At 47.6% G+C, this 20728-nt stretch overlaps 1 pseudogene across 1 annotated transcript; it reads left to right on the top strand.

The window, feature by feature from the left end:
• The first annotated feature begins 18748 nt into the window (after nucleotides 1–18748).
• LOC105553398 lies at nucleotides 18749–20389 on the top strand (annotated as a pseudogene). The gene is made up of 2 exons (XR_001008143.1): nucleotides 18749–19591; nucleotides 19904–20389. The product of XR_001008143.1 is annotated as a lysine--tRNA ligase pseudogene (transcript).
• Nucleotides 20390–20728: the final 339 nt, after the last annotated feature.

The raw sequence follows: 20728 nt of genomic DNA, 5'->3' as shown, positions 1-20728 counted from the left end.
ATGTCTGAGGTTCCAAATCCTCTGCCCCCTCTGACCTCAGAAGCAGTGTAGACTTACTGCCCACTCTCCTCCCTTGGCCCCTCTGACTGTCCGAGCCCTTTTCTGGGCCCTACTCCTCCTCCTGGCCCAAGAGTCAGTGCTGCCCACACCCCTCACTGCCTCCTGGGGAGGGGTCACCCCACTCACTGCGCCCATCCTTCCCAGCCGCTGTGGCCTGGGAGCTGGCATTTGCCACCCAGAGCCAAGCACAGGGCCCTGGAGCTTGTCCTGCCCCACGGCCACCAGGATGAGGGCTGGCTGCCCTGCCACCTCCTGTACCCTCTCTGTTTCATTTCCTTCTGTAAAAGGCAGTGCCAAGAATGGTGGTTGTCAGAAGCTAAGGGGAGGGGAATGGGGAGTTGTTTTTCAATGGGGACAGAGTTTCAGTCTGGACTGAGCCAAGAAAAACTTTCTGGAGATGAATGGTGGTGTTGGTTGCACAATCATGTGAACGCATTTAATGCCACTGATCTGGACACTTAAAAATGGTTAGGATGGTAAATTTTATGTTATGCATATTTTGCTAAAAGTTTTTGTTTTTTTCGAGACGGAGTCTTACTCTGTCGCCCAGGCTGGAATGCAGTGGCACCATCTTGGCTCACTGCAACCTCCTCCTCCCAAATTTAAGCAGTTCTCCTGCCTCAGCCTCTGCAGTAGCTGGGATTACAGGTGCCCACCACCACCCCTGGCTAACTTTTGTATTTTTAGTAGAGACGAGGTTTCACCCTGTTGGCCAGGCTGGTCTCAAACTCCTGACCTCATGATCCGCCCGCCTTGGCCTCCCAAAGTGCTGGGATTACAGGCATGAGCCACTGCACCCGGCCTACTACAGTATTTTTAAATGAGAAGAAAAGGCATTGCCCAATTGTTTTGCACTGTTGCTTACTGATTAAATGGGATGATGTTTGCAGAATACTAAATGCAATGCCCGCATCCAATAACAGTTCCATAAATGACCTCTAAATTATCTCTAGATCTTCAGTCACAGTCTCCAGTTGCCTGCTAGACACTCCCACGTACCCTTCATACCTCACCTTGGGGCAAGTGAAGTGCCCACTGGGGCTGACGCACCCAAGAGCAGAGCCCAGATTGAATCCCACTCTCAGCCTGTTCTCCACTCTCAGCTCCACTCAGCCTGTTACCCCTCAGCCTGTTCTCCACGCACAGGCGCCTGACGGAGGGAACCAGAGCCCAGACTGAATCCCACTCTCGTTACCCCTCAGCCTGTTCTCCACACACAGACGCCTGACGGAGGGAATGGGTGGAATGAGACAGGCCTGGCCAGTGCAGCTCCCAGAGTGGTCCCCACTTGGAAAGTGGGGTGCAGAAAATGAGAGTCAGGATTTAGAAACTCTATGCCAATCTGTCAGTGTCTGATGAATAGAATAAATACAGTTGGGTTTGTATTCTGGATGTCTTTCAAAAACATTTTTCCAGTAGTTTATCTTTACTTTATGACAGTGTTGATCGGTGTTACATTAGAAATTTTTAAAACAAGACCAGGCACCATGGTTCACGCCTGTGATCCCAGCACTTTGAGAGGCCAAGGTGGATGGATCACTTGAGGCCAGAAGTTCAAGACCAGCCTGGCCAACATGGTGAAACCCCGTCTCTACTAAAAATACAAAAATCAGCCAGGTGTGGTAGCAGGTGCCTGTAATCCCAGCTACTAGGGAAGCTGAGGCAGGAGAATCGCTTGAACCCAGTGGGTAGAGATTGTAGTAAGCCAAGATTGCGCCATTGCACTCCGGCCTGGGTGACAAGAGCAAAACTCTGTCTCAAGAAAAAAAAAAAAAAGAAGAAGAAGAAGAAAGAAAGGAAAAGAAATTTTAAAAAAGAACTAACCCTTTACCGTAGATAGTTTGAGAAGCCCCAAGCTAGGCTGTGCCAGGATAACAGATCAATTCCTAAATCTCAGTGGCTTAACCAACAATAGCCTGCTTCTTGTTTGAATTCCCACGGGGCGGGCTAGGTGGCTCTCCCCAGATCCAGAACCCAAGGCCCGGAGTTGCTGTGCAGGGGACAGTGGACAGAGGAGGCTGGAGCTTAACTGCCCGCCTGCTGCTGTGTGTCCTAGGACCAGAAGGACTGTACAGCCTGGGGGAGGCTGAGAAACACAGCACAGCCAGTGGATAGTGGGTGACACGAGGGTCTGCCACCATGCCATGTAGATCTGAACCTGAGCCCTGCTCCTGGGATCTAGGTTTCTGTAAAGGGGCTGGTCTTCGCTGTCATTAAGTGCCTGAGTCTTAAAGGCAAAGGGCCATCTTTGGCCCCTGTCTGTCTGTTTTTGCAGGACCTGCCGTCAGGCAGCCCCCAGCCCAGCCCCATAGCTTCCCATCTCCTGCAAACTATCAAACACATACTGCATTTCTTCAGTGCCCAATAAACTGTGAACAGTCTTGTTAAACCAGACTACTCACTATCTTCACATTTTTCAGCTCCTCGCCTTGGCTCTAAACAGTTCCTTTTCTGGAATCCACCCCTCCTCAGTCCTCTCCTTCATACTTGCATGTCCAAGCACGACCCATCCTTCAAGCCTCAGCTCAAATGCCAAGTCTTCCAGGAAGGCTTGTGCACAAGCCAAGAATGAGCATGAGAACACCCAACTGATAGTGGCTTAAGTAACAAAGACATTTATCTTACCAGAAGTCCCCAGCAAGGTGCTTCCAGGTTCTTTCAGCAGCTCGCTGATGTCAAGGCCAATGGTCTGGATCAGCATCTGTGCCGACCTTCAGGGCTTTACTTCTTGGTCACAAGACAGCTGCTGTAGTGCCATGATCACATCGTTGCACAACTGCAGTCAAGGCAGAAAGGAGGAGAGACAGCAGGAAAAAAAAAAAAAAAGTAGGCAGTTTTCCTTTTTTATTATAGAGGGAAGCATTTCCTAGTAAACCTTCTAGCAAAATTCCCCTGACATCTCATTGGTGAGTACTAGTCCATGTAGCCAAACCTGCCCTCAATGTTGGGGTGACTGAGATAGTATCTGGCCTGGGGGATGACCTTTACATAATGGTCTCGTCCATCATGGACCTGTCTCAGGAGTTAAGAGCAGCCAGGGTTCTCCTAGAAAGACAAAAGGCAGCCGGGTGCAGTGGCTTATGCCTGTAATCCCAGCACTTGGGGAGGCTGAGGTGGGCAGATCACTTGAGGTCAGGAGTTCGAGACTAGCCTCGCCAACATGGTGAAACCCCATCTCTACTAAAAATACAAAAATTAGCCGGGCGTGGTGGCGGGCACCTGTAATCCCAGCTACTCAGGAGGCTGAGGCAAGAGAATTATTTGAACCCAGAGGCGGAGCTTGCAGTGAGCCAAGATTGCACCACTGTACTCCAGTCTGGGCGATAGAGCAAGACTCAGTATCAAAAAAAAAAAAAAAAAAAAAGAAGGCAATGGCTCTAGTAGAGTCAGCAACAGACAGAGGCTGCCACGCCTTCCCCATCCTTTCTGTTTCCATTTGCAAGTAGTCTTGTATTCTCCAAATGTTTACAGCTACTTATCTCTCATGGCTCAGAATATTTCCTACCTTATCGGTATCAGTTAGGATTGCAAACCTGGCTTTTAGTGGCTTTGTTGTTCTCACATAACAATAGGTTGGAGAGAAGTGAGCATTAACATAGGTCCAGCAGTTCACTGATGTCAGCGTCCGTATTGTGATTCTCTTGGTGGTTTCCCTCATGGTTACAAAACGGCTGCTGCAACTCCAGCTTTTGAGTCTTCACACAAGGTGGAAAGATATGGGGAGGTGTGGTGAAATTTGCATGTTTCTTTTTTCAGGAGTGCAAAAAATTTGCATGTGTGTTTTTTCAGGCATGTGGACTTCAACACGTTTCACTGGACAAAAGCATATCACATGACCACCCCTCGACGTTAGGCTGATGAGGGGAGTGGTCAGTGTTTCTGGCCTTGATGGAAGATGGTCAGGTATGCCATGACTGGTGGGCCAGCTGGGATGCCTGCAACTCTCCTTCTGTATCTGTCTTCTCCGTTGGACTGAGAGCTCTGTGAGAGCAGGAATAATTGCCATATTTCTTTTTTTTTATTATTATTTTATTTTGTGTAGAGACAGGGTCTTGCTATGTTGCCCAGGCTAGTCTTGAACTTCTGGGCTCAAGCAATCCTCCTGCCTCAGCCTCCCAAAGTGCTGGGAGTGCAGGCATGAGCTACTGCGCCCAGCCGATTTCTTATTTATGACTTGGACCTGATTATACAGGAGTGTTGTGGTAAGTAACTGGGACAGCACATGCTGAGAACTCGTATGTGCTGAGCCCTCCAAGAGTGGCTGTCACCACCATGAACAAGGAACAGTCACAGCACCTTCAGCCCCCCAGGGCCCATCTTGTGTCTTGAACACATTTGATGCTGGGTGCCTGCGTGCTGAATAGGGGCTGATTGCTGGGTGTAGGTTTTTACTCCTTCCTCCCTGCTCCCCATGGTCTCATGAGCATGTCTAGCAGTGTAACACACCCATCCTTTTTTGTGTGTTTGATATGGAGTCTCACTCTTTCACCCAGGCTGGAGTGCAGTGGCGTGATCTCGGCCCACTGCAACCCCAATCTCCCAGGTTCAAGCGATTCTCCTGCCTCAGCCTCCTGAGTAGCTGGGATTACAGGTGCGTGCCACCATGCCTAGCTAATTTTTGTATTTTTAGTAGAGACAGGGTTTTACCATGTTGGCCAGGCTGGTCCCAAACTCCTGACCTCAGGTGATCCACCCGCCTCGGCCCCCCAAAGTGCTGGGATTACAGGCATGAGCCACCGTACCTGGCCACACCCATACATTTTACCATGAACCTTCACATCTATAGGACAACCTCATCTGTGAGGCAACATGGCCTGCCAGGAAAAGAGAAAGAGTCATATGGAATGTGACACATTGCAGCCTTGGAAAGGTTATGCTACCTCTCTGTGCCTCAGTTTTTCTGACTTAATGAAAGCTAATTTCTTGAGCCTCTTGGGGCTGTGGAGATAAAATAAGAGATAACACATGACAATGCCGGCCCAACATGGGTGCTCAACTGGTGCTCCTTGTTCAGACTGGCTGATCCTCCAGGAGCACCCAGACAAGCAGGCGAGACAGGCACTGGGGCTGGGAAAGGGCAAGTCACAATCCAGAGACTGGAGATGCCCAGGGTCAGAGAACTGGAAGGGCTGAGAGATGGCCTCGTTCAACACGCATGAATGAATGGACAGGAGAGGCCAGGAGCTACCTGCCTCAGATGGTCCAGCTATGGTGGGGGGTGGCCCTATCCCCCAACTCCTCCCTGTTAACCGGAGGCTGGGATGCTGTGCCTAGGGGTAGCTGGATTTTAGTAGGTTCATCTTCTTAATTACACAGGACCACAGACTCTTTCAGTAAAGAGCCAAAAAGTAAATACTTAAGACTTTGCAGGTCATGCATAGACTCTGTTGCATATCTTTGTTTTTGTTGTTTTGTTTTTTGCTTTTTGTTTTATACAACGTCTAAAAAATGGCTGGGTGCGGTGGCTTACGCCTGTAATCCCAGTACTTTGAGTGGCCAAGGTGGGTGGATCACCTGAGGTCAGGAGTTTGAGACCAGCCTGACCAACATGGTGAAGCCTCATCTCTCCTAAAAATACAAAATTAGCCAGGCATGGTGGCACATGCCTGTAATCCCAGCTACTCAGGAGGCTGAGGCAGGAGAATTGCTTGAACCCAGGAAGCGGAGGTTATAGTGAGCCGAGATCACGCCATTGCACTCCAGCCTGGCAACAAGAGTGAGACTCCGTCTCAAAAAAAAAAAAAAAAAAAAAAAAAAAGTCTAAAAAATCTAAAAAACATTTTGGCACACGAGCTGCACAGAAAGGAGCCGCAGCTGGATTTGGCCTCCTGGCTCCCTGACATGTCCTGGCACCCCTGAAGCACTCAAGGAGCTTCCTTTCTTTATCCCCTGGAGGAAAGCCAGGCCTGGCCATGGCGCTATTGGGACGTGGCTCCCAGAGCAGTTCCGGGCCTGTTCTAGCATCTGGCCAGGGCAGCAGCCTGAAAGCCGTGGACTTGCTGGGTGCAGCAGTGTCCTGCCCGTGCGCATGGAGCTGCTTTCGTCGCCCGCACTGCTGCTCTCCTGCTCCCACACAACTTCTGCAAACAGTGGCCGGAGCTTATCTTGCTTTGCCAGAATTGCCCCCAGGTCCAGGGTCGGTTCTGCTGTCCAGTGTGTAGGAAAGTAAGAGGAAGATCAGGGCCCTTGCACTCCACGAGGAAGCAGACTTCTTTCTGGGCTGCACTCTTCGGACCCCGGCCCGTGGGAAAACTGGGGACGCTGGGCCCCAAAATGAAGACTAGACAGGCAGACCCACATCTCTGAAGGGCTGCGGGAGGGCGTCGGGGGAGGGGAGGACAGGCTTTTCCTTTAGGCTTAGAAGACCCACCGGGACCCGCAGGGAGGAGCTACAGCAGGATGTACATTGTGGCCTGAGGTTGGAGAGAACGTTCCCACAGAGCAGCTTGTTCAGTATGTGCAGGGGTAGGTAGAGCCATTTATTAGCACTTGCTAGGTGCCTTGTCACTGTGGTGGAAGACCAGAGAAGCAGAGCTGATGAGGGTTCAGACTTCGTCCTTCAAGGAGAGATGGACCACGCATATAATGGGAGACCCCACAGTGCAGGTCTGCAATGCACCGCAGGGGACAGGAAGGCCACAGGGGAGGCGCTGCTGAGTAGAATCTACAGTGGGACTGACGCTGATGGAGAGGGCAATCCAGGAAGAGAGAGTGGCAGATACCAAGACCCGAGAAAGAGGACCTAAGAAAGGAGGTGTTCGAGGGTCTGGCCCGGAGATCAGGGAGGCTTGAGTATAAGGTGCTGTGGGAGACACCTGGGGCTTTAGGGTACCCACCCGAAGGGTAGGTAGGACATATTCCAGGAGGCCCTACACATCATGCAAAGGGCTTTGCATTTTATCCTGTAAGCAGAGGGGAGCTAGTGACACATTTTAACCTGGAAAGGGTCATCATAGCGTTGACATCTGAAAGCACAACGTCACACACTCTCATGGAAACGCTCTGTGTAACAGTTCCCCAGCTGGACTGTAGGAACCATGATTGGTGTTGCTCCGGGCCCTTTGGATATTCGTGGAAGGAAGGAAGGAAGTCTAGCAGGAATAGGTTGCAGGCAGAGGAATCCTGAGGGGCTGGAGGGCAGGTAGAGAGACAGGCACTGATCTCCCAGGCGGTCATCACCTGGCTCTTGGGGGAGGGGTGCTGTTAGGTGACTGCAGAGACAGGGGCAGCAGCTCCGAAGCACTACACATTTGGATGGATCATTTTATTTCTCAACCTGGAATTTTCACTTATTTGTATGTTTATTTTTAAATCATGTCAAAGAAATAGTGTAGAAAAGAGTTTATAATGAAAAGCAATGCTGCCATCCCACCCCTAGTCCCACTTTCCAGAGGCAATCTCTCCTCACTTTTTCTACATCATTCTTCCTGCAGTCACCACCACAGCTCTGAGTATGTGCTCATCTCGCCATTTTTCGTCCACTGGTTTTAGACGCTACTGGCATTTGCTGCCTCTCCGACGACCGAGCTTCTTGTGCACAGCTCCTTCCTCATCTTTCGTCCCTGAGCAGGTCCATGGCAGCCTTAATTTCTCTATTGTGATTTTAAGTTATGCACCAAGCAAGTAGAGATAATGGCACCCTCTGAAGCTCCCCTTTGTAAGGGAGGCAGTCCTTGTCCCCTGCCCTGCTCTCTGGCTTCCCTCCTCCCAGGTGACAGACACACAGGCTCCTCAGACTCCGGGAGCCCTTAAGGAACCTGCAAAGGGCACAGGAAGTATGCTGGAGGTCTTCGCAGAAATTTTGTTGAGACTGGATTTGGGGTTTGGGCAGGTCATGCAGGTGCCATCCCAAGAAGGTTGAGCACGTGTAGCCAGGCGTCCTCACCCTGACAGGACACAGAGGATCGAGCGGAGGGACAGTGCTGACTGGGATACCGGCTGTACCTGCAGCCTAGAGGGGGTGGGAAAGAGCTTGGGATTGATTGAGTGGAGGCAGAGATTTGAGAGAGGAGGACGGGAGAGGACTGGTGTGCCCAGCTCTGAAGGCAGGACCTCTGGGACATTTTCAATGCTCTTCAGTTTTCTTTGAAAAGAAAAAAGGCCCAGATCCCAGGTGCTGGCCCATTCATCTTCCCTGGAGTATTCATTCTGCTGAATTCTGGAAAAGATTTATATACCAGTGGCATTCTGCAGTGAGTGCTAGGCTGGAATTCAAACCCAGGTCCACCTCTTTTCAAGACAAGTTCTTTTCTCATTTCCGAGGAGCCAGGGAAATTCTGAGTGGAGTAGAAAAGAAATCACTTCCCTGCAGTGGTTCTGTGGGGGCCAAAAGATCAGGAGATGATTGCCATTGAAAAGGTAGCTTGTTACTCACAGTTCCCAAGAGGAGGGAGCCCCCCACCATGCAGGGCCGCATGGGGAAGCCCCAGGGTTGATCAGGAGGCAGAGGGAATGGCAGGGAACTGTGGTCCAGGGCCTTTGCTATGGTTTCCACAGGAAGAAATGGGGAAGGGAAGGGAAGCAGGCTAAAGATTGGCTAGTGTGAATCATTTCAGTGGGCTCTGAGGCATAGAGCTGCACCTTGGGTCTGGTAATTAGGGCAGGTGGACAGTGGCCTGCGGGTGAGAAGGCTGGATGGTTGGGGGTGTGGGATCTGGGTTGGTTGGTTTGCGTCTGAAACGCACAGTCCCAGGTGAGATCCTTTACTCTGTCTAGGAGTTGGCTAACCCTGGGAGGGCAGGCCCCAGGTGTCAAAGCATCACAATACAGACAATAAAAGACACGGTGAGCCCTGGGCCTTCGTTCTCTGCACTCCACCGGCATATCCAACTGTACAGCCATTGACTGTGAGCATTTGTCTTACCACTGGGCTGAGTTTCTGTGGAAGACAGAGTAGGTCCTAACCAAAACTCAGCGGACTGAAAGAACGCAGGCTCCAGTTTCACCTGATGGAGCTTGTAGTGACTTGCATGACAGATGCTGGTAACAGGTCCACAGCAGGGCCAGCCTGGAAGTGCTATCTTGCAGGGTTCTCACAGTCACTTCCTTCTCCAGGTCTTGTCAGCCTTCCCCAGGGTGTAATGTGAGTGCTTTCCTCCTCCTGGATGGTGTTTTGGTGACCAGGAAGGGACGTATTTCAACCTTCCCCAAAGATGAGGTGGCCTTTGGCCTCAGGAATTTGCCACAAACTCATGTCATCTCTGTGTCTTAGGACATTTATTTGAAGGGCAGGGAAACAAATGGGTTGCAGAGAAACATCCTGGCTGAAAATATCCTGGCAAAGCTTAAGGAAGTGCTGGAGACACTTCACACCGAGGAGCACACCAGCTCGCTCAGCTGTGTGAAAAGCGTGGAGAAGTCATTAATCTGGTATTAAATTATACTTTTTAAAATTTTCTTTTTGCCTAGCTGCCCATCCTGTCAAATTACTCAGCAACCCTACGTAGTTGAAACCAGATGTTTACTCAGGAGTATAGGAGAGGATTACTTTCCAAATCCACAACGCAATGCTAACTTTATTCTTGATTCATAACGTGAAGCCCAGGGACGAATATGTGTGTGTGTGCGCGCGTGTGGGTGTGTGGGTGCACGTGTGGGTGCGTGTGTGTGTGTGTGGATGTGTGTGTGTCCGTGTGTGTGTGTGTGGACGGGTGCGTATGTGTGTGCGTTTATGTGGGTGCATGTGTGCATGTGTGTGTATGCATGTGGGGGGGTGCGTGTGTGTGCGTGCGTGTGTGTGCATGTGTGTGCATGTGTGGGTGTGTGTGTGGGTGTGTATGTGTGCGTGTGTGTGTGCATGTGTGTGTGTGCACGGGTGCGTGTGTGCATGTGTGTGAGTGCGTGTGTGCGTTGCGTGTGTGTGTGCATGTGTGCATGTGCATGTGTGTGGGTGCCTGTGTGTGTGCATGTGTGGGTGCCCTGCAGCCCACAGTGGGGTTGAAGGGGTCACATGTAGAAGGGGCTCAAACAGCTACAGTGATTTATGAGATTTATGAGACTCCAGCCACCCTCAGTCATCTCAGAGAGAGGGTGGGATAGGATGAGACTGGCGAACTATTCCTTCTGCTGCCTCCCGAATGGCTGGTGAGGAGTGACTCCTTTGGAGAGCCGAGTGAAATTCTGGCGTTTGGATGCTCAGCACACGTTTTCCACACAGTGTGTCATATGAACCCTTGGTTGTTTCTGTGCAGTGCTCTGTACATTGTACATTTCTACACATATATCTACAGTGTGCCTTGTTACAAAATTATATGTGTTCTACAAGACACTCCACATTCCCTTGCTAAGGGATCTTCAAAAGGGAATTTTGAGGTAATTTTCCCCTTTGGCACTGAGTTTAGGATGGATCCTTGTGTCCGATGGGATACCCCTTAAAAAGGCTTTAATTCTTTGCTGTTGACAAAGCACATTTACAACCTTTAGCCTACTTGACTCCCCAAGCAACCCCAGAGGGGCAGGAGAAGGCAGAGTTTCCATGTTACATAGATTAGGTAGCATCAGCCACCGGCCTTAGGGGCCTCATCCAGGTTGCTTGTCTTTGCTAATTATCAGGTGTAAAATAAGTTAACAATTTTTTTTTTTTTTAAGATGGAGTCTCACTCTGTCGCCCAGGCTGGAGTGCAGTGGTGTGATCTCGGCTCACTGCAAACTCCGCCTCCCAGGTTCACGCCATTCTCCTGCCTCAGCCTCCCGAGTAGCTGGGACTACAGGCACCCGCCACCACACCTGGCTAATTTTTTTGTAATTTTAGTAGGGACGGGGTTTCACCGTGTTAGCCAGGATGGTCTCCATCTCCTGACCTCGTGATCCGCCCGCCTCGGCCTCCCAAAGTGCTGGGATTACAGTCGTGAGGCACCACGTCCGGCCTCCTAAGTTGACAATTTATTTGGAAGAAGTCAAAAGTATTCATGAGACTTCATAATTCTGCCATAACTTGAAACTCTGAAGCCAACTCCTAAAGCAGAGATGTGGCTCTGAAAGAGGCTCTGAAAGAGGGTCTCCTAGCTCTGAATCAGGTCCGCCATGGTGGGGCAGGGTCACTCTGAGATCCTCTACCCTCAGCCAGCCACCTGGGCCACTCCTCTCTTCCTTGCAGCTTGCACTTCTGCCGAGATCAATGACATTGCTTGGGACAGGCTAGGTCAAGCCCCTGAGGTGCAATTACGTATTCCTCTTTAGACTATGCCTTTAAGAATTGGTTTAGTTTTTCACAAATTTGCTACGGTTCTGCCTCATCTTCAGCAGTCACCTCCAGGGTATTCATTCAGAGCCTGCCCCTGAGCTGAGTAAGGAAGGGGAGGAAGCAGAAGAAGCAGGCAGGGGGCATGGCACCTCTTTGATCCCCTCCGTCTAGAAATGTTCTCAGCTCTGAGTCCCGTAGTGGGGCTTACTTTGTTTGTGGAGGTCCTTATAATATTATCAATAGCTACCAGGGGTTTAATGTCATCCAGGTGTCAGGTACTACTCCAGGCATCTTATGTGCATCACCCTATTGAATTCTCACGGCAGTCCTATGAGGCAGGCGGTGTGGCAACATGGGAAAAGCTCTGACCTTAGACTCAGAAGGACCTTGTCTTCTAATCACAGTGCTGTCCCTTCCTGGCAAGTTACTTACCGCCTTCTGAGCTTCCTCACCCATAAAACCGTACTATGTAGGCTGGGTGTGGTAGCTCACACCTGTAATCCCAGCACTTTGGGAGGCTGAGGCGGGCAAATCACTTGAGACCAGGAGTTAGAGACCAGCCTGGCCAATATGGCGAAACCTGTCTCTACTAAAAATACAAAAAATTAGCCAGGCATGGTGGCATGTGCCTGTAGTCCCAGCTGCTTGGGAGGCTGAGGCAGGAGAATCACTTGAACCCGGGAGGCAGAGGTTGCAGTGAGCTGAGATTGCACCACTGCACTCCAGCCTGGGTGACAAAGCAAGACCCTGTCTGGAAAAAAAAAAAATACTATCTAAGGCAAAGGGTGGTGGTTGTGTGAGGATTCCATGAAATAACAACATGCACTTACTAAATCACGACCAGACCATCCTAGTACTACCATCACTTCTGTTCTACACACACCAAGGTGTCTGTGCAACTGACTTTTAATTCACAATGTCATCAGCCTGGGTAGGGCAGGTCTCTAGTGCATAGGGCTAGAAAAGGAAGGAAAGAAAGTTTCACTGACTTTTCTTTTCTCAATCAGATGTGCCTAAGTGATGAAGAGCCAATGTGCAGGATATTCAAGCTCTTTGGGGACCACAGTTCTCGCCAGGTAGCCAAGATTGCTGATGCGTACACAGAGAGAAAAGCTTTGCTGAGGACATTCAGCAGGTGCTGCAGAGATCTGAGAGCACAGCCCAGGAAACTGAGGTATGGCTTGAATGGTTCCTCTCTTGTCCCTGCATTAACAGGAAGACAATGTTTGGTTCTGGATTCAACAGTTTTCTCTTCAGAGCACTAGGCCAACAAAGGTCGTGTATAAATGCAAGGGAGAAATCATACATTGCATTCTCTAGAGACAGGTTCCCCTTGAGTCTGTCCTGAAACATGCCAAGTTTTGAAATGTGCACCTTAAGAACTGGGTCAGTCCTGATTACTTTCAGGACTTCAAAAAGTAAACATTAATAGCCAATTAATTTGCCTTCCCTGAGTTCAGGAGATGGAGCTAAGTGTCGAGGGAGACCACAGCAGTTAGAGTACATAGGACAGAGTTCAGAGAGGAGATGGTTACACAAAGAGAGATCCTGCAGACCTGTTGAGGGTCTTCCTTGACTACTTAGCAGTGAACTGATCAGCATATGTCTGTGAAGACGCTACCCAAGGTTAGACAAGGAAACAAAAATACTGAGGGAAGAGCACCTGATGCTTGCACAGGACAAGGAACAATGCCTATTTCCACAAGACCGGAAAAACTCATACATCATGCAACACTGGGAAGAGTACTCAGAAGGTCTTGCCTCCGAGTAGTCAGGAATAATTAGCCCTAGATGAACCACTGCTGTGGATCCACCTAAAAAACAATAAAAGCAAGACCTGAAAGGATCAAACTCTTTCCAAGTAGCTCCACTGCATCCCATAACAAAATTGACGATTTATAGGAATACAAAAATATCCAGCTTCCAACCAAGTAAAACTCACAATGTCTGGCATCCAATCAAAGATTACCAGGCAGGCAAAGAAGCAGGAAAACATCGTCTATAATGAGGACAATAATCACACAATCAAAATCAAATCAGAACTGAGACAGATGTTAGAATTAATAGATGAAGACACTAAAAGTTATAATAATTATATTCCATATTTCAGAACGTTACAGACAGAAAATATAAAAATAGGCTGGAGTGCAGTGGCAGGATCTCGGCTCACTGCAAGCTCAGCCTCCTGGGTTCACACCATTCTCCTGCCTCAGCCTCCTGAGTAGCTGGGACTACAGGCCCCCACCACCACACCCGGCTAATTTTTTGTATTTTTAGTAGAGATGGGGTTTCACCGTGTTAGCCAGGATGGTCTCTATCTCCTGACCTCACGATCCACGCACCTCTGCCTCCCAAAGTGCTGGGATTATAGGCGTGAGCCACTGGCCTGGTCAAAAATTTTTTTAATTTAAAAAGAATTTCCTTATGGGAAAATTATGAGGGAGGTGTGTAGCTGTTTTATCTTTGTAGCTATCTTATTTATGAATAAAATGAGAGACAGGTTGCCTGACACAGCTCACTGCTTGACTTTTCCCTTTGGCTTAGTGATTTTGTGCCCCAAGATTTATCTTCCTTTCACAAGAGGTATACATTGTTCATGTGCAGGAAGACTCAACATTGTTGAGCTGTTGGTGCTCCCCAAATTGTTCTATAGCTTTAATCCAATTATTAATCCAATTGTTATTAATCTCAGTAAACTTTTTTTTTAGTTAACAAGGCGATTCCAAAGCTTAGATGGAAAGGCAAGGATTCTAGAGTAGCCAAAACAATTTTGAAAAAGAACAAAGTTGAAGCGCTAACACTACCTGATTTGAAGAACTATTATAGCTGGGTATGGTGGCTCTCGCCTATAATCCCAGCACTTTGGGAGGCTGAGACTAGAGGATCGCTTAAAGCCAGGAGTTCAAGACCAGCCTGGGCAACAAAGCAAGACCCTGTCTCTACAAAAAATTAAAATAAAATTAGCCAGGTGAGGTGGCATGTACCTTTAGTCCCAGCCATCCATTTGGGAGGCTAAGGCAGGAGGGCTGCTTGACCCTAGGAGTATGAGGCTGCAGCAAGCTATGATTGTACCACTGCTCTCCAGCCTGAGCCACAGAGTGAGACCTCTCTGAAAAAAAGATTTTTAATAAAAAACAAAAATCAGAAAGTATTATTATAAAGCTATAACCATCAAAACAAAATAATATTGGCATAAGGATACACAAATGGAACAGTGGAAAATAATAAAGAGTTGGGAAATAAACCCACAAATCTGAGCTCTTACAAGGCTACAGAAGCAATGCAGTGGAGGAAGGATGGCCTTTTCAGTGAATATCCATATACCAAAACATTTTTTTTTAAAAAAAAAAGGAAAGAAAGGTAGAAGGGAAGGAAGAAAACAAAGAAAAAAGGAACCGGCATTGATCCTTAACACTATATGTAATAGATCTCTTAATAGATCATAAACTTACATACAACATCTAAAACTATAAAACTTACAGAAAAAAAAGGAGAAAAATATTTGCAAAGCACATACCTGATAAAAGGTAAAGAATATAAAGAATTCTCAAAACTCGACAATAAGAAAACAAACAACTGAAAAAAATTGGGCAAAGTATTTGCATACTTCACCAAAGAAGCTACACGGATGAAAAAAATAAACATATGCAAAGGTTGTCTTAAGGAAATGCAAATAAAACCAGGAGATAGCACTACACCCCTCTTACAAAGGATAAAGCATACCAAGTGTTGATGAGGATGCGGAGGAACTGGAACTCATACACTGCTGTCAGAAATGGTATAGACACTTTGAGACAGACTGGCAAATTTTTAAAAAGTTAAATATGTGATCCAGTCATTCCATTCCTAGGTTTCAAAGCATGTGAGAATAGGAAATGGACATGCATACAGAGACTTGTGCACAAATGTTCAAAGTAACTTTTTAAACTAATAGGCATGAACTGGAGACAACCCAGATGTACGGATGAATGGAGAAACAAATTGATATACACAAGAACCCATGAATGGAACTGAAAATTGCTGAGTGAAAGAAGCCAGACAAAAAAGAGCAAGATTCTGTTCATATAAAATTTTAGAAAATGCACACTCATATACAATTAGAGAAAGAAGGTCAGTGATTGCTTGGAGAGGCAAGGTCAGGAGTGGGTAGAAGGAAGGCGTGAGGAAACGTTTGGGAGTGATAGATATGTTCGTGATCTTGCTTGTGATGATGGTTTCCAAATACCAAAGAAGTTTCAAAACTTATCAAATTATACACTTCTTGGTACATAAATTACACTCAATAAAGCTATTTTATTTATTTATTTATTTGTTTGTTTGTTTGTTTGTTTATTTTTCCCCGAGATGGAGACTTGCTCTGTCGCCCAGGCTGGAGTACAGTGGCGCAATCTCGGCTCACTGCAACCTCTGCCTCCTGGGTTCAAGCGATTCTCCTGCCTTGGCCTCTGACTGGCTGGGATTACAGGCACGTGCCACCATGCCAGGCTAACTTTTGTATTCTTAGTAGAGATGGGGTTTCACCATGTTGGCCAGGTTGGTCTCGAACTCTTGACCTCGTGATCCACCTGCCTCTGCCTCCCAAAGTGCTGAGATTACAGGCATGAGCCACCGTACCTGACAATAAAGCTATTTTAAAGATTTAAAGGATATTGAAAAACTGAGCTTACTGAACTCTAGTATGCATATGGCATTATCAGAAAACAAAATGCATACTTTCCTCATTCATTTATTTATTTGTCTGCATCTCTTGGATGCCTGTCAGGTGCTAGGCCCTGTGATGGTGACTGGGTGTACAAGAGAAAGCAAGACAAAGTTCCAGCTCAGTGAATTTTATTTCCCCAGTTGTTTACAAATGCTTTGATTTGACCTGTAGATAAATTTGTCAACCATTAGTATCTTGGTTCTACTGAAGGAGTAAGAACACTTTAAACTGAAATTCTTTTTTCTTTCTTTTTTTTTTTTAGTTGAGATGGAGTCTCGCTCTGTCACCCAGGCTGGAGTGCTGTGGCACGATGTCGGCTCACTGCAACCTCCGCCTCCTGGGTTCAAGCAGTCCTCTCGCCTCGACCTGCCAAGGAGCTGGGATTACAGTCGCACACCACCACATCCAGCTAATTTTTGTATTTTTAGTAGAGACGGGGTTTCACTGTGTTGGTCAGGCTGGTCTTGAACTCCTGACCTCAAGTGATCTGCCCACCTCAGCCTCCCAAAGTGCTGGCATTACAGGTGTGAGCCACCCCACCCGGCCCCATTTTAAGCTGAAATTCAGTGGTGGTGAAGAGCTAAATTAATACTTTTGAGAAATGCCCCTGCAATGGTACACTCTGAATTGGAGGGCTCTGTTCTGGACCCTAACGATCCAGCTTAATGGCTCACTGAGGCGTACTGAGGAAAACCATAACTCTATGTGCTGGGAATCCAAGTGTATTTTAAATGAGAAGCAGGGCTGGGGGAGATAAACAAGCTTGTTCTTGTGTGAACTTCTCCATGGGAGTTGTCCTGTTCGAAAACAAGTGTACTGTACCATTTATTCCTTATCATAAACACAGAAATTTGAATGACTCATTCAAGCTAACGAATAAGGTGGAATCTATGTTAAATCTTTTTCATATTTGTGGCTCTGTTCTCCATAGAAAGCCCTAAAATATTTATCAGAAAATAGATCATTTCACTTATCAGAAAATAGACCCTTTTACAAGTATAAAATAATCCACAACTTGTAGCATTTTAATATTCCTATATAGAACAGAACTGTAAGTTTTCTTGGAAGCTGAAGTACAACCAAACTAGTGTTAAAAATTCAAAAGAAATGTTTTAAATCTTAAAGGACCCAACTGGGTGAAGGATACAAATAAATCAAGAGTCTTCTCTTTATTAACTTCTTTCCTTTCTTGACCCCATGTGCCAACATCTCAGGAAACACTCACTTCCAGTTACTCTGCATAGAGTAGTCTGTGTTTAGTAACTATTTTCTGGACTCGAGGGAAGTAAAATGGCCACAACCTCCAGGAGATCTACCCTTCCTGTCTTTCCCAACTTCTACAGCTCACTTGGCCACTTTTTTTTTTTTTTTTTTTTTTTTGAGACGGAGTCTCGCTCTGTCGCCCAGGCTGGAGTGCAGTGGCCGGATCTCAGCTCACTGCAAGCTCCGCCTCCTGGGTTTATGCCATTCTCCTGCCTCAGCCTCCCGAGTAGCTGGGACTACAGGTGCCCGCCACCTTGCCCGGCTAGTTTTTTGTATTTTTTTTTAGTAGAGACGGGGTTTCACCGTGTTAGCCAGGATGGTCTCGATCTCCTGACCTCGTGATCCGCCCGTCTCGGCCTCCCAAAGTGCTGGGATTACAGGCTTGAGCCACCGCGCCTGGCCACTTGGCCACTTCTTAACGTTCATCTTCCTCTATCACATCTACAAATCTTGATGTGCCCCACTGCTCAGCCCTCAGGCCTGTGTCTACATTCTCTCCAAAAATAATCTCATCTCAAGTCCCTTCCTTTAAAAATCCTCTGTGCTGATGACTCCCACAGCTAGATCTCCAACTCAGATCCCTGTCTTGATCCCAGTCCCACACAACTGCCTCCTTGAAGTCCCCATAGGGGCCGGGCATGGTGGCTCATGCCTGTAATCTCAGCCCTTTGGCAGGTAGATGCAGGCAGATCGCTTGGGCCTAAGAGTTCCAGACCAGCCTGGGCAACATGGCAAAACCCCATCACTACAAAAAACACAAAAATTATGCAGTCTTAGTGGTGTGAGCCTGTAGTCCCAGCTACTCGGGATGCTGAGGTGGGAGGATCACTTGATCTAGAAAGGTCGAGGCTGCAGTAAGCTATGATGGCACCTGCACTCTAGCCTGGGTGACAAAGTGAGACAGAGAAAAGAAAGGAAAGGAAAAGAAAGGAAAGAGAAGGAAAGGAGAGGAGAGGAGAGGAAAAGAAAGGAAGAGAAGAAAAGAAAGAAGAGAGAGAGAGAGAAATCTTGACGGGATGCCCTCAAGCATCTCAACCATAACATGCACAAAAGAGAATTCTCAATTCCTTGCTACCCACCCCAAAATTCCTCCTCCTAACCTGCTGGACTCCAGGTACCATGGCTCCCCAGGGATCGGAATGACTGGGGCTATCACTGCAGCACCCCTCCTTATGAATTGCATCTGTTACCGGCAGCAAATCCGAGTGGGTCTGCAGCAACCTGAATTCTTGCCTCCTCAGCAAACAGAATTTGATGGAGGGGGATAAGGTAGAGGGAGAGACTGAGGCAAGTTTTAGAGCAGGAGTGACAGTTTATTAAAAAGCTTTAGAGCAGGACTGAAAGAAATAAAGTATATTTGGACCTGGAAATTAACGTACTATCCTCATCACTTCTGGGTCGGGCCCTCTGGGAAGATGGCAGCAGTGCAGGGAGCCGAGGTGAAAGTGGATGGTAGCGAGCCAAAACTGAGCAACGAAGTCTCTGTTGCCCCGGCTGGAGTGCAGTGGTGGTGGTAACCATTAGTTCCAGGCTGTTCTGCCATGTTGACACAAGCTGCTGTAAGGCTTGTTAGGGGGTCCCTGCACAAAACCTCCTGGGTAGAGTTGGGTCGCAGGGAACTGCAACTGGGTCAACTTGCTCCTTTCACAGCGCCTCACAAGGACAAGCCATTTTCTGATCAAAGAAGTGAGCTGAAGAGACGCCTGAAAGCCAATAAGAAAGTAGCAGAGAAGGAAGCCAAGCGGAAAGAGCTCAGTGAGAAACAGCTAAGCCAAGCCACCACTGCTGCCACCAAGCACACCACTGACAATGGTGTGGGTCCTGAGGAAGAGAGCCTGGACCCAAATCAATACAACAAAATCCACCGTCAAGCAATTCATCAACGGAAGGTCAATGGGGAAGATCCATCCCTACACAAGTTCCATGTAGACATCTCACTGACTTCATCCCAGAATATAGTCACCTACAGCCTGGGGATCACCTGACTGACATCACCTTAAAGGTGGCAGGTAGGATCCATACCAAAAGAGCTTCTGGAGGAAAGCTCATCTTCTATGAGAGGGGGTGAAATTGCAAGTCATGGCCAATTCCAGAAATTATAAATCAGAAGAAGAATTTATTCATATTAATAACAAACTGTGTCAGGGAGACATAACTGGAGTTCAGGGAGTCCTGGGAAAACCAAGAAAGGTGAGCTGAGCATCATTCCGCATGAGATCACACTGCTGTCTCCCTGTTTGCAGATGTTACCACATCTTCACTTTGGCCTCAGAGATAAGGAAACAAGGTATCACCAGAGATATGTGGACTTGATCCTGAATATTTTGTGAGGCAGAAATTTATCATCTACTCTAAGAGCATCACATATATAAGAAGTTTCTTGGCCGGGCGCAGTGGCTCAAGCCTGTAATCCCAGCACTTTGGGAGGCCGAGACGGGCGGATCACGAGGTCAGGAGATCGAGACCATCCTGGCTAACATGGTGAAACCGCGTCTCTACTAAAATACAAAAAAAATTAGCCGGGTGAGGTGGCGGGCATCTGTACTCCCAGCTACTCGGGAGGCTGAGGCAGGAGAATGGCGTGAATCCGGGGCTTGCAGTGAGCTGAGATCCGGCCACTGCACTCCAGCCTGGGCAACAGAGCCAGACTCCGTCTCAAAAAAAAAAAAAAAAAAAAAAAAAAAGAAGTTTCTTGAATGAGCTGGGATTCCTAGAGATTGAAACTCCCATGATGAACATCATCCCAGAAGGAGTTGTGGCCCAGCCTTTCATCACTTATCACAACAAACTGGACATGAATTTATATATGAGAATTGCTCCAGAACTCTACTATGCTTGTGGTTGGTGGCATCGACCAGGTTTATGAAATTGGACGCCAGTTCCGGAATGAGGGGATTGATTGATTTGACACACAATCCTGAGTTCACCACCTGTGAGTTCTACATGGCCTATGCAGACTATCACGATCTCATGGAAGTCATGGAGAAGATGGTTTCAGGGATGGTGAAGCATATTACAGGCAGTTACAAGGTCACCTACCCCCAGGTGGCTCAGAGGGCCAAGTCTATGATATTGACTTCACCCCATCCTTCTGGAGAATCAACATGTACATAGATGAAAACTTCTGTACTGCCCTGGAATACGGGCTGCCCCCCCACAGCTGGCTGGGACATGGGCATTGACCAAGTCGCCATGTTTCTCACGGGCTCCAACAACATCAAGGAAGTACTTCTGTTTCCTGCCATGAAACCCGAAGACAAGAAGGAGAATGTAGCAACCACTGATATGCTGGAAAGCACAACAGTTGGCACTTCTGTCTAGAAAATAATAATTGCAAGTTGTATAACTCAGGCGTCTTTGCATTTCTGCAAAAGATCAAAATCTGCAAGGGAATTCTTGTGTGTCGCTTTCCATTTGACTACCGCAGTTCAGTTCAGTCATCAGAATAGAGACAAAGAATTAAACATTTCTTTTTAATCCTTGTTACCAAATAAACCATTTGTCTCTTCTCAAAAAAAAAA

Source organism: Mandrillus leucophaeus, unplaced genomic scaffold (genome assembly GCF_000951045.1).
Source record: "Mandrillus leucophaeus isolate KB7577 unplaced genomic scaffold, Mleu.le_1.0 Scaffold593, whole genome shotgun sequence".
NCBI lineage: Eukaryota > Metazoa > Chordata > Mammalia > Primates > Cercopithecidae > Mandrillus > Mandrillus leucophaeus.
The sequence above is the reverse complement of the archived record's forward strand: the minus strand, read 5'-3'. Positions and strand labels throughout refer to the sequence as shown.